This window comes from Cetorhinus maximus, chromosome 7 (genome assembly GCF_964194155.1).
Source record: "Cetorhinus maximus chromosome 7, sCetMax3.hap1.1, whole genome shotgun sequence".
Classification (NCBI taxonomy): domain Eukaryota; kingdom Metazoa; phylum Chordata; class Chondrichthyes; order Lamniformes; family Cetorhinidae; genus Cetorhinus; species Cetorhinus maximus.
Window position 1 is genome coordinate 64,019,372 of NC_135885.1, and position 13,542 is coordinate 64,032,913.

The following is a 13,542-nucleotide window of genomic DNA, read 5'->3' on the forward strand; positions in this document are numbered from 1 at the left end:
GTCTCTACCTTCTAGATCAGCCACATGGGTGGCTTTTCAACAACTGCAGGGCAAGGTCTTGCATGGGGAAGGAAGAGAAGTAGCCTCAGGCAAGGGAAGAGGCTGCAGGGCGAGGGCTGTGCTGGGCAGGAGGATATCCCAGGGTGTGTGTAGGTGACACATGTTGATCTGTGCAAGTGGCCTCAAGGTGGTGAGGGCTGAGGAGGCAGTCTCCAGAGGAGATGAGGTCAGATGGACATGTGAGGGAATGTGTGTGAGAATGGGTGGTGATGCCCCTTGACCTGGCAGTGAGTGAGATGCCAGTGAATGTCTGATGGGCTTGAGGTGTGAGTTTAGAGTGATGGGATGGTTGCCACGGGCTGCACGGATGAGATCATTCATCTTCTATCTGCATTGGATGGCCAACCTCTTCTGTGCAGCATTGACACCGATCACCACTGCCATCCCCTACCAAACTGGAGTGGGGAACTAGAGAAATAAATTAGTTTGTCACTGGTGTTAATATTAATTTAACCTTGAGAGAAAGAGTGGGAGTGGAGATTTCATTAGGCAATTATAAGTGGGTAAGGGAATTTCACAGGTAAGTAGAGTTTGAGTAATATGGTTAGTCATTTTAAACAAGTAAAGACGGTACTAATAGCAGCCTTGCTGTGAAAAAACAAACTCATGGCATGTGCTGATGGCAGGTACTGAAGGTTTAAAATCCAAGAAAATGATGGTTTACTCGCCGGGTAATGTAGCTGCCCCTCCTACGGCCAGAGCGGGGTTAGAGGACATCACAGTGGGCCTCCACAGTGTCCAAAAGGCACTTGAGGGCTGCAGTCTTCTTACCTTTCGGGTTCATGTCTTATTTGCTGCAGCCCTGGAAGCACTGAGCGCGGCTGTACTTTAAATATGGTGCCTGGCGTGATAAAGCGGTGAGGTGATGCCATGGCAGGCGAATCAGAGCCCACCTGTCATGGAAACAGCGTGTATCCCAGGAATGCATAATTAATGCAGCGAGTCTGGGATGATATGATGTGAAAAACCCACTATCACGACCAGCGAGTAAAACGTCATTTTCTTGGATTTTAAACCTTCAGTACCTGCCATCAGCCCATGCCATGAGTTTGTTTTTTCACAGCAAAGCTGCTATTAGTACTGTCTTTACTTGTTTAAAATGTCTAACCATATTACTCAAACTCTACTTACCTGTGAAATTCCCTTACCCACTGAGAATTGCCTAATGAAATTTCCACTCCCACTCTTTCTCTCAAGGTTAAGTTAATATTAACACCAGTGACAAACTAATTTATTTCTCTAGTTCCCCGCTACATTCCTCTGATAACACTATCCACACTCCTCTTAGCCGTTTTCTCATTCCCACTTTGACCAATGTAATTGAGAAAATAAGTGTTCTGATCTTCTTGGTTTAAAGGCTTCATCAAAACGGTTGTAATTGGAGCAGGGATTTTCCATTCTCAAATGTCAGTGAGAATGTAGGTGTGTTTGCCACTACTGTTTAATGGTGACAGAGAGGGCTGTTAAACTGGCAGGAAACCAATCAACAAACCAAACTGCCAGGGCTTTTCCTTTCTGCACTTCCTACCTTGTATTCTCTTCAGAAAAAAATGAGTGAAATTTATAGCAAAACTTATTTTAAAAATCCCCCTGTTGTTTGTGAAGCCCTTGAAACTTGGCAATTAACTCTGAGAGAAAGAGCCAGCAGATATTTGCTGGGGAAAATTAAAATTAACCAGCAGGGTTTACCTCAGCTGTGCTGTATAATTGAACAATGAAGCAGTTAAACTCTTTGGCAGAGCAGGGAGGTTTTTTGGTTCTGCGCCCATGTGCACAGGATTTGTCGGGCACAGTAAATGTTGGAAACTCGGGTGGCTCAGAGCACACAGATGCAAAAGAACTTGCCCAGTTTACTTTCCCATTAAACTGCTGGAAAGGAATTGAACAGGTCTCTTTACAGGCATGAAGTCTAATCCACCCGATTTCCTAGATCAGTGTTATCCAATATGCCTGCCACTCGCCACATGTGACGAATTAGCCACAGACATGTGGCGAATTGATGCTGTCCATATTTAGAGCTGCACAGTACTGAGTTGTATTAAAGTTGTAGCACTCAGTATGAGTATGGGTGTCACTCGCTAGACCGCTAGTTGTCATCCATACTTAATTGAACATGGAAGCATCAACCTCAATGGTGTTAAAATATTGTCAGCGATAGCGCAAAGGCTATGGGCCCTGACAATATTCCATCAATAGTACTGAAGACTTGTGCTCCAGAACTTGCTGCACCCATAGCCAAGCTGTTCCAGTACAGCTACAACACTGGCATCTACCCAGTTATGTGGAAAATTGCCTAGGTATGTCCTGTACACAGAAAGCAGGACAAATCCAACCCAGCCAATTACCGCCCCATCAATCTACTCTCAATCATTAGTAAAGTAATGGAAGGGGTCATGAACAGTGCTATCAAGCAGCACTTTCTTAGCAATAACCTGCTCACTGACGCCTAACTTGGGTTCTGCCAGAGCCACTCAGCTCGTGGCCTCATTATAACCTTGATTCAAACATGGACAAAAGAGCTTAACTCCTGAGGTGAGGTGAGAGTGACTGCCCTTGACATCAAGGCAGCATTTGACAGGGTGTGGCATGAAGGAGCCCCAGCAAAACTGGAGTCAATGGGAATCACAGGGAAAACTCTGCACTGGTTGGAGTCATACCTAGCACAAAGGAAGATGGTTGTGGTTGTTGGAGGTCAATCATCTCAGTTCCAGGACATCACTTCAGGGGTTCCTCAGGGTAGTGTCCTCAGCCCAACCATCTGCAGCTGCTTCATCAATGGCCTTCCTTCCATCATAAGGTCAGAAGTGGGGATGTTCGCTATGATTGCACAATGTTCAACACCATTCACGACTCCTCAGATACTGAAGCAGTCCATGTCCAAATGCAGCAAAACCTGGACAATATCCAGGCTTGGGCTGACAAGTGGTAAGTAACATTCGCCAAACAAGTGCCAGACAATGACCATCTCCAACAAGAGAAAATCTAACCATCGCCTCTTGATGTTCAGTGGCATTACCATCACTGAATCCCCCACTAACAACATCCTGGGGGTTATCAATGACCAGAAACTGAACTGGACTAGCCATATAAATACTATGGCTACAAGAGCATGTCAGAGGCTAAGAATCCTGCGATGAGCAATTCACCTCCTGACACCCCAAAGCTTGTCCACCAAGGCACAAGTCAGGAGTGTGATGGAATACTCCACACTTGCCTGGATGAGTGCAGCTCCCACAACACCCAAGGAGCTTGACACCATCCAGGACAAAGCAGTCTGCTTGATTGGCACCACATCCACAAACATTCACTCCTTCCAACACCGACGCACAGTGGCAGCAGTGTGTACCATCTACAAGATGCACTGCAGGAACTCACCAATGCTCCTTCGATAGCACCTTCCAAACCCATGACCACTGCCTTCAAGAAGGACAAGGGCAGCAGATAGATGGGAACATCACCACCTGAAAGTTCCCCTCCAAGTCACTCACCATTCTGACTTGGAAATATATCACCACTCCTTCACTTTTGCTGAGTCAAAGTCCTGGAACTCCCTCCCTAACCGCACTGTGGGTCTACCTACACCACACGGACTGCAGCGGTTCAAGAAGGCAGCTCACGACCACCTTCTCAAGAGCAACTAGGAATGGGCAACAAATGATGGCCCAGCCAGGGAAGTGCACGTCCCATGAATGAATAAAAAAAAGAAAGGAGTCACATATTGGTGAGATCGCAACTATGGGTGGAATTGTTCCAGAATTCCACTAAGTGTGGTAGTAGGCCTGAAAAACAACGTTGTATCGGCTGGCTGCAGCAGCGGCTTTTCATGCTGTGCTGTCCACTTCCTGACTCATTAATTATGCAGCCACAGGAAAGAAGCCATCTCGCTGACTGGAAGCTTCTGAATCACCCACCACACTGTTACATCACTGTTTCCTCACTCTGGGTGCCATATCTAAACTGCAACTGCGCACACAATTCTCAATGCTTACAGCCCAGGACTGCTCCAGTGAAGATATGGCCCTGAAAGACAGGAAGAGTTCAGTGGCCTGTCACTGGAATGCCTTTTGGAGGCCCACCATGATGTTCTCCACCGTGGCTCTAGCTGCAGGAAGTCCAGCAATCTCACCTCTCCGGCTTGGGAAGCGGTGGCAGTGGTGGTCAGTGCCAACGCTGCACAGAAGAGGTTGGCCATCAGGACAGAAAGGCAATGAATGATCTCATCTGTGCTGCCAGGGTATGGCAATGATCTCATCACTCTAAACTCACACTCACAAGCCCATCACACAATCACTGCCAGCTCAAGGAACATCACCACTCACTCTCTCACGCACACCCTCACATGTCCATCAGACCTCATCTCCTTTGTGGATTGCCTCCTCAGCCCTCACCACCTTGAGCCCACATGCACAGATCAGCATGTGCCCCCACACACACCCTGGGATATCCCCCCTTCCCCAGTACAGCCCTGCAGCTCTTTCCATGCCTGAGGCCACTTCTCTCCCTTACCCAAGCAAGCTCTAGCCCTGCAGCTATTGAAAAGCCACCCCCAACTTATGGTTGGTCTGGGAGGTAGAGACCTGCCCGTGAGCCCCTCTAAAAGTGCGGCGCTGATGACCATGAGTGCTGCCTGAAGCAAGGTAGGCAAACAAACTATGAAGTCCTGAGCGAAATGCATGATGTGAAGCCGATTTTTGTGATCTCCCGATATTTTCTGCTCCCACCCGCTAAGACATCCACCGCGAACGGGAGCGCCCTATGTTTATCAGAATACAGTTCAGTTGTTATGTTTCTAGTGACCTGGAAGCTGAAGTGCGCCTTGCTCAATGAAACAAGAAAAATAGTTCTCGGCTCTTGTTCTCTCTGGGTGCCTCTAAATGACAATCCATTTAGATCTTCAGGACCGCTCTGTGAAGCACTGTGAAAGCAGGGCCAGCCCCTGGAAGGAAAGCGGTCTGATTTCACTCAAAATTTTCTTGGGGAATCTAATGATACAGGGGTTGCTAACTGATGAACTTGGGGCAGGATATCCTGGTCGGCGTGCTGGGGGGTGGGGGGGCCGGGACACGTACGCCAACACGTAAAATGACGTGGGATGACCTCGGGCAGAACTCTCAACGTCACTCTGATTCATTTCAATTTTCAGGTCAGCACGAATCATCTGTGACCCCGCCGACCTGTCAACGACCAATTGAGGCCATTGAAAAAGTAACTTACATCATTAATGGACCTGCCCATCCAACCTTAAGGTTGGCAAGCAGGCTGGGAGCCCTGGCAGGCTTCAAAGAAAGCAGGTAACCTCATCCACAGGCGGGATGAGGTTTCATGTAGGTTTTTAAAAATTTAACTAAAAGTGATGGAAATGTCCCAACTCATGTGTCAGTGTCACATGTGAGACATGTCAGGGAAATTTTATTTTTCTATTGTTAGCATTTTTTAATTTGGAGCGGATCTCCCTGAGGCAGCACCTAGCCTCAGGGAGATGAGTGCACTCTTTCGCGCACATGCGTGAAAGAGCGCACTCTCGGTTTAGGGAATCCCCTTCTGCCCGCACAGGGAGCGCATAGCGCTTCCTGGTGGATGTCACGCTGGGCGGGCCTTAATTGGCCCGCCCATGTAAAATGGCGGCGCGTCCCCAATCAGGGGTGCTGATTGGAGGCGCACCTGCAAGCCCCTGCTCCTGAACTGCCTCCCCCGCAAGGGAAAAATTGTGCCCTTAGTTTTGTTTAGCTAACAGTTGGCAGTTTTTGCAAAGGTGCTTGAGTGACAGGCAGCACTGCATCGTTGCCAATGAGTGGTGAAAATGTACAATTTTGGCAAACTGGTACAGTGCAGCAACATCCAAATATGTCCAGCCTTCATATTAATAGATCTGTTGAAGGCAACAATTGAAAATAATAGGGCACAATTGGCTTAAGAGGAGAGATTACTGGAGTTTGGCTATGAGCTGAATGTCTATTAAATATCCAGACACTGTGTTTAACAATGGCCGGTGAAAAAGCATAAGCAAGATTAGAGTCAGATTATAGAAGCCATCATGTAGAGATTTGTCAATTCTTCCCTCACCCTGAGTTCCTAATATATATAAATTTTGATATAATTGAGACAGTTTTTTCTTGAAGAATTTTTTTTTTAAATAATCGAAGCGCACTGTCAGCAACAAAACACTTGAATTAACAGATTGTCACCACCCTTTGTGAGCGTATACAGCAGGCTTGCTTTGTGGAACAATTGGGTTGGAAAATCATTTTGAAGCTGTTCTCCAGGCTTTGACAGTGAGTGTATTGGTCTTGATTGCTGATGGTTAAAAATCTCAAACCTACTTTCAAAATATTGCGCATTTGGTTTATTAACATTCCATATATTTTGTAACAAGTGAATATGGTGACCTGATCAACACAACTTTGATGAACATCAAAATCCTAGTGGATAACACTAAGGCAATCCATTGCACATAAACACTGACTCTGAGGACAGAATTTTTAGGTACCACTGGGGGCAGTAACGGAGGCAGATGGAGGGTGGGGGGGTGGTGACGATAATGACACCAGCCAATATGCCAGTTTCCCATCACCAGCAAGTTTCATCAGGGCATGGGGAGGGCAGTCCTGAGAATCTCCCTGATCTGGTAATAACAGTAATTAAGGTAACTAAAGAGCTCATTCAGGGCCATCTTCAAATTTGGTGGGGGAGTGGGGGCTGCATGCTGCATCTGGGACAGACTAGGTGAAAGAAGGTGGATACACAGAGGGGAGCCAGTTATGGCCACTGCAGGGAATTAGGTCATAGACAGATACATCTACAACAGGTAGGTTGGTGAGAGTAGTCAAGTAAGTTTTTCAACATTGCTGGTTCTCTCACCAGCTACTGAAGGTCTAGTTTGGTAGATAAGTCCTTTAGGACTGGGGAAACTTAGTAGTGGTACAGCCAAGCCACACTTGGCGATAGACATCCCACAGTTTTTCTACTGAATGGTATTTAACATTGGGGAGTAATGACTCATCAGCTGAGGGAGAGCGGTATGTGGTAGTCAGCTGGAGGTTTCCTTGCCTGTTTTTAACCTGATTCCATGAGACTTCATGGGGTCTGGAGTCAATGATGATGACTCCAGGGCCATTTGCTCCCAACTGTATAGTACAGTGCCACCACCCCTCGTGGATCTCCCCTGACAGTAAGGCAGGACATACTCAGGGGTGGTGATGGAGAAGTCTGGGACATTAGCTGTAAGGTGTGATTTGGTGAGAATGACTGTGCTAGGCTGTTGCTTGATTGGCCTGTAGGACTGCTCCTTCTAGTCTGGCACCTGTCCTCAGAAGTTATGGAGAAGGACATTGCAGGGTTGACTACACTGGGTGTGCCTTTGTCATTTCCATTTCCTAGGTCGATGTCAGATGTCCATCCGGTTTTATTCCTACTTGAGTTTTCTGTAGTGGTTGATAAAACAGAGTGTCCTGCAATTTAGGAGGCCGTTAAGAATCAAGCACATTGTTCCTGCTTTTGGTTGATTTTACTGCATACACAAAGTAGGTGGAATGTTGAGTGACTGAGCGAAACATTTAAAGAAGTGTTCCACCGCCCTTATGACATTTCTGTATCACTGCAAAATACCCTGGAATCTCATTTGACCCTGAGCTGAATTTTAACCCCATTTTCATTGGCTGTAAAGTGCTCTGGGCTATTATTACAGAATCACAGAATCATGCAGTGCAGAAGAGGCCCTTCAGCCCATCGAGTCTGCACTGACACGTGAGAAACACCTGACCTACTTACCTAACCCCATTTACCAGCACTTGGCCCATAGCCTTGAGTGTTATGACGTGCCAAGTGCTCATCCAGCTACTTTTTAAAGGATGTGCGGCAACCCACCTCCACCACCCTCCCAGGCAGTGCATTCCAGATCGTCACCACCCTCTGGGTAAAAAGGTTTTTCCTCACATCCCCCCTAAACCTCCTGCCCCTCACCTTGAACTTATGTTCCCTTGTGACTGAGCCTTCAACAAAGGGGAACAGCTGCTCCCTATCCACCCTGTCCATGCCCCTCATAATCTTGTACACCTCGATCAGGTCGCCCCTCAGTCTTCTTTGCTCCAATGAAAGCAACCCAAGTCTACCCAACCTCTCATCATAACTTAAATGTTTCATCCCAGGCAACATCCTGGTGAATCTCCTCTGCACCCACTCTAGTGCAATCACATCCTTTCTATAATGTGGTGACCAGAACGGCACACAGTACTCCAGCTGTGGCCTCACCAAGATTCTATACAACTCCAACATGACCTCCCTACCTTTGTAATCTATGCCTCGATTGATAAATGCAAGTGTCCCATATGCCTTTTTCACCACCCCATTGACATGCCTCTCCGCCTTCAGAGATCTATGGACACACACGCCAAGGTCCCTTTGTTCCTTAGAACTTCCTAGTGTCATGCCATTCATTGAATACTTCCTTGTCAAATTACTCCTTCCAAAGTGTATCACCTCAGACTTTTCAGGGTTAAATTCCGTCTGCCACTTATCTGCCCATTTGACCATCTCGTCTATATCTTCCCGTAGCCCAAGACACTCAACCTCACTGTTAACCACCTGGCCAATCTTTGTGTCATCCACAAACTTACTAACCCTACCCCCCACATAGTCATCTATGTTGTTTATATAAATGACAAATAATAGGGGACCCAGCACAGATCCCTCTGGTACGCCACTGAACACTGGCTTCCAGTCACTAAAGCATCCTTCTGTCATCACCCTCTGTCTCCTACAACTAAGCCAATTTTGAATCCACCTTATCAAATTACCCTGTATCCAATGTGAATTTGCCTTCTTTATAGGTCTCCCATGTGGGACCTTGTCAAAGGCTATGCTGAAATCCATATATACTACATCAACTACACTACCCTCATCTACACACCTGGTCACCTCCTCAAAAAATTCAATCAAATTTGTTAGGCATGACCTCCCTCTGACAAAGTCATGCTGACTATCCCTGATCAAACCTTGCCTCTCCAAGTGGAGATAGATTCTCTCCTTCAGAATTTTCTCCAATAGTTTCCCTACCACTGATGTGAGACTCACTGGCCTGTAGTTCCCTGGCTTATCTCTACAACCCTTCTTAAATAGCGGAACCACATTAGCTGTTCTCCAGTCCTCTGGCACCTCCTCCATGGCCAGAGAGGAATTAAAAAGTTGAGTCAGAGCCCTTGCGATCTCCTCCCTTGCCTCCCTCAGCAGTCTGGGACACAAATTACCTGGACCTGGAGATTTGTCCACTTTTAAGCCTGCCAACACCTCCAATACCTTATCACTCCCTATATTACTTTGCTTAAGAACCTCGCAGTCTCTCTCCCCGAGTTTGATACCTTCATCCTCATTCTCTTGGGTGATGACGGATGTGAAGTATTCATTCAACACTCTAGCGGTGTCCTCTGGCTCCACCCATAGATTGCTGCCTTGGTCCCTTATGGGCCCTACTCATCCCCTGGTTACCCTCTTCCCATTGATATACTTATAGAATATCTTGGGACTTTCCCTACTTTTACCAGCCAGAGCTTTCTCATATCCCCTCTTTGCTCTCCTAATTGCTTTCTTAAGCTTCACCCTGCACTTTCTGTACTCCACTAATGCCTCTGCTGATGTGCTTCCCTTGTACCTGCTAAAAGCCTCTCTTTTCCTTCTTATTGGAACCTGAGTTTCTCTGGTCATCCATGGTTCTCTGGGCTTGTTAGTCCTTCCTAACACCCTAGAGGAAACATTTTGAGCCTGTACCCTCCCTATTTTCTTTCTGAACGCCCCCCATTGCTCCTCTGTAGATTTCCCCACAAGTAGCTGTTCCCAGTCTACCTTAAACACTCTACTATTAAAGTGCTATGTTTTATTCATTCATGGGATGTGGGTATCACTGGCCAGGCCAGCATTTATTATCCATCCCTAGTTGCCCACTAGTTCAGAGGGCTTATAAGAGTCAACCACATTGCTGTGGGTCTGGAGTCACATGTAGGCCAGACCAAGTAAGGACAGCAGATTTCCTTCCCTAAAAGACATTAGTGAACCAGATAGGTTTTTACAACAATCCACAATGGTTTCATGTCATTGGACTTTTAATTCCAGAATGCAAATTCCACCATCTGCCGGGGCAAGATTCGAACCCGGGTCCCCAGAACATTACCCTGGGTTTCTGGATTACTAGTCCAGTGACATTGCCTCCCCAGAGGCTATATAAATGCAAATATTTCTGTTCTTTTGTCATTTTGCTCCATCCCACAGACTGCCTACTCCAGCCTTTATAACTTTTTCCACCTTGTTACAACTGGTCCCCAGGCAAGGTCCCCCAATTTGTTATGATCCCGGATGAGAAGGCATGAACTGGTTCCCCTTCTTTATTCAACCCCGTCGGTTGGTTGTAACAAGGTTAATTTAAAAAGGATCTCTTCCCTTGTGGATACCCTTCTCAGTCCAAATGTATTTATGTTTTAGAAGGAGCCAATTTAACCAGGTTTTCTTGAGTCAAAGAAAGAATGAGTTTATTAGTTACTAAAAACCCGAGAAAAATAATAAAAACGCAACACACATACATACAGATTAGAAATGAGAAGTTGAGTCCAAAAGTAAAAGTTAAAAAAATAAACAAATCAGTCTTTGTCTTGTCTGTGGGGAGTAGATGGTGAAATGTTGTGGCTGTGAAGTGATTCCAGTAGAGCTGACTTTGACAGTTGAGCAGTTGGTTTGGAAACACTTGGTTCTGTAGGTTAGCTGAAGGAGTTATCCTGTTTCCTTTTTGACTGTGGCATTGCTGACATGTGACTTGCCTCCAGCAACAGAGAAAGACTTTTTTACCTGCAAGCTGCAGGGATGCCTAGTTGATGTTCTTCAGCTGTAACCTTCACAGCACACACTAGTACACCAGAACTAGAAAACCAGAACTAGCACACACAGATCAGGTTTGCAGCTGGTTTTTTTTGCCTCTTTCCTTGTATATTCCTGGAAGGAAAAAATAAACATGTATTTCGCCCAGAATCTGCTTTCTTTCAACTCAGGTCCACGTTCTGAGATATAACTCAACAGGAGATGGTAATTAGTCTCCATTGCCTCTGCAACCACAGGAGATTAGAGTTTAGTTTTCTGCATTGCATCTCTCCCTTTCAAGTGTCTCTGTCTGAAGTGGGACTTGACACCTTTTTAGGTGCGACATTCCATTCTCAGGACTAGTTGGTCAAGTGTAATCCACGTAGGAACTTTCCAGCAAGTAGATACTTTATGTTCTCAGCCAATTTTTCTTGTAGGTCTTTTTTTAAAAACACGTCTTCCTTAAAAAAGTTCAATATGTCTGTAAGTAACTTGGGCTGTGATCTGCTGTCCTGACAACCTCTGAGGGCCAGCAGATTTTCATAGAGTCAGGAGGCCAAGTGGAAACTCAGATGTCTGGCTGGAGGGCATGAGTTGACATTGAATTGGCATGGAGGATATGAAAGGACATGAGGAATGACTGGCGGGCCATAGTTTGCATTGTGAGTAAGAGTAGTCATGGCGAGAGGGCGGGGAGTTTGAGGAGGTGTGAGAAGTGAGGGCCAGAGGACCTAACTGTTTTAAATACAACTGGGACAAAGTCCCATGGCGAGCCTTCTAACCAGCCCGTCTCAGCACTCACCCACCTCCATGGCTGCCTAGGATCTGCTTCTGCGATTGGCAGGCCTGAGTCCATCCAGCACCCAGCCCCTATAACAAAAATCGCAAGATTCGGGACCCTTTAAACTGGGAAGAGACTGCCAAGTCAGGAAATGTTTTGACTCGAACTACCCACCTTGGTAACAAAAATCTGGCTCAGAATGTCGCCTCCTATGGTTTGACATCAGTTTATTTCTGATTATGCCTCTGTGAATTACTGTGGGTTGTTTATATACATTAAAGGCACTTCATTATTGAACGGGATATAATTGGCACAAAACATTTAAAAGGAACAGCCAGTGTCAGCTTGCTTTGGATTTCACTTTTGATCCATTGTATCCAGCACTCTTCTACCACCTCACTCAAGTGCTGGTTTGTCACATTGGTTTCAGCACAACTAAGATTATTTTAAATATGCAGCTCCCTAGCTTCAAAATTCAGTCAGCACAACCTTAAATGTTTCAATCTGTTGCTGTACCATTACAAATACAAGAACAATCACAGAACATAACTGGGTCACAAACAAACTCAAAAAGATCCAGTACAGATTAATTGATGATATCACACAGCATTCCAAGTGAAAGAGTTTCTGCATAATTTTCTCTCCAGCTATTTATTTAAAAAATTATGGCTCTGTTATTTTTTTTCCTTTTATAACTATAGTCCAAAGATATCAATGCTAATTGGCCCAGATACCATCCTTTCACAGGATAAAATCCCCATTGTTTGTTCTTGAATGTTGTCAGACGTTTATATTTTGAGGCCAGTCATTCAGTCTGACTATTCTACTCCCTTATCAAGCTATTTTACCACAAATAATTTGCTATGTTTACAAAATCACCTCCTATTCTACTTTCACACACATATGCATTTTAACAAATAGCTTTGTTAAACAAAGTTAAAAGACACTCTTAATACAACTTTATAATATGGTTAAAAGCAAAATACTGCGGATGCTGGAAATCCAAAACAAAAACAAAAATACCTGGAAAAACTAAGCAGGTCTGGCAGCATCTGCAGAGAGGGACACAGTTAATGTTTCGAGTCCGAATGACCCTTCAACAGAACTAAGTAAAAATAGAAGAGAGGTGAAATATAAACTGGTTTAAGGGGAGGGTGGGACAAGTAGAGCTGGATAGAGGGCCAGTGATAGGTGGAGATATCAAAAAGATGTCACAGACAAAAGGACAAAGAGGTGTTGAAGGTGGTGATATTATCTAAAGAATGTGCTAATTAAGGGTAGAAAGCAGGACAAGCAAGGTACAGATAGCCCTAGTGGGGGTGGGGTGGGGGGAAGGAATCGAAAAAGGCTAAAAGGTAGAGATAAAACAATAAATGGAAATACATTTAAAAATAATGGAAATAGGTGGGAAAAGAAAAATCTATATAAATTATTGGAAAAAAAGGGGCGGGGATCGGAAAGGGGGTGGGGATGGAGGAGAGAGATCGTGATCTAAAATTGTTGAACTCAATATTCAGTCCGGAAGGCTGTAAAGTGCTTAGTCGGAAGATGAGGTGCTGTTCCTCCAGTTTGCGTTGAGCTTCACTGGAACAATGCAGCAGGCCAAGGACGGACATGTGGGTATGAGAGCAGGGTGGAGTGTTGAAATGGCCAGCGACAGGGAGGTCTAGGTAATGCTTGCGGACAGACCGAAGGTGTTCTGCAAAGCGGTCACCCAGTCTGCGTTTGGTCTCTCCAATGTAGAGGAAACCGCATTGGGAGCAACGAATGCAGTAGACTAAATTGAGGGAAGTGCAAGTGAAATGCTGCTTCACTTGAAAGGAGTGTTTGGGGCCTTGGACGGTGAGGAGAGGGGAAGTAAAGGG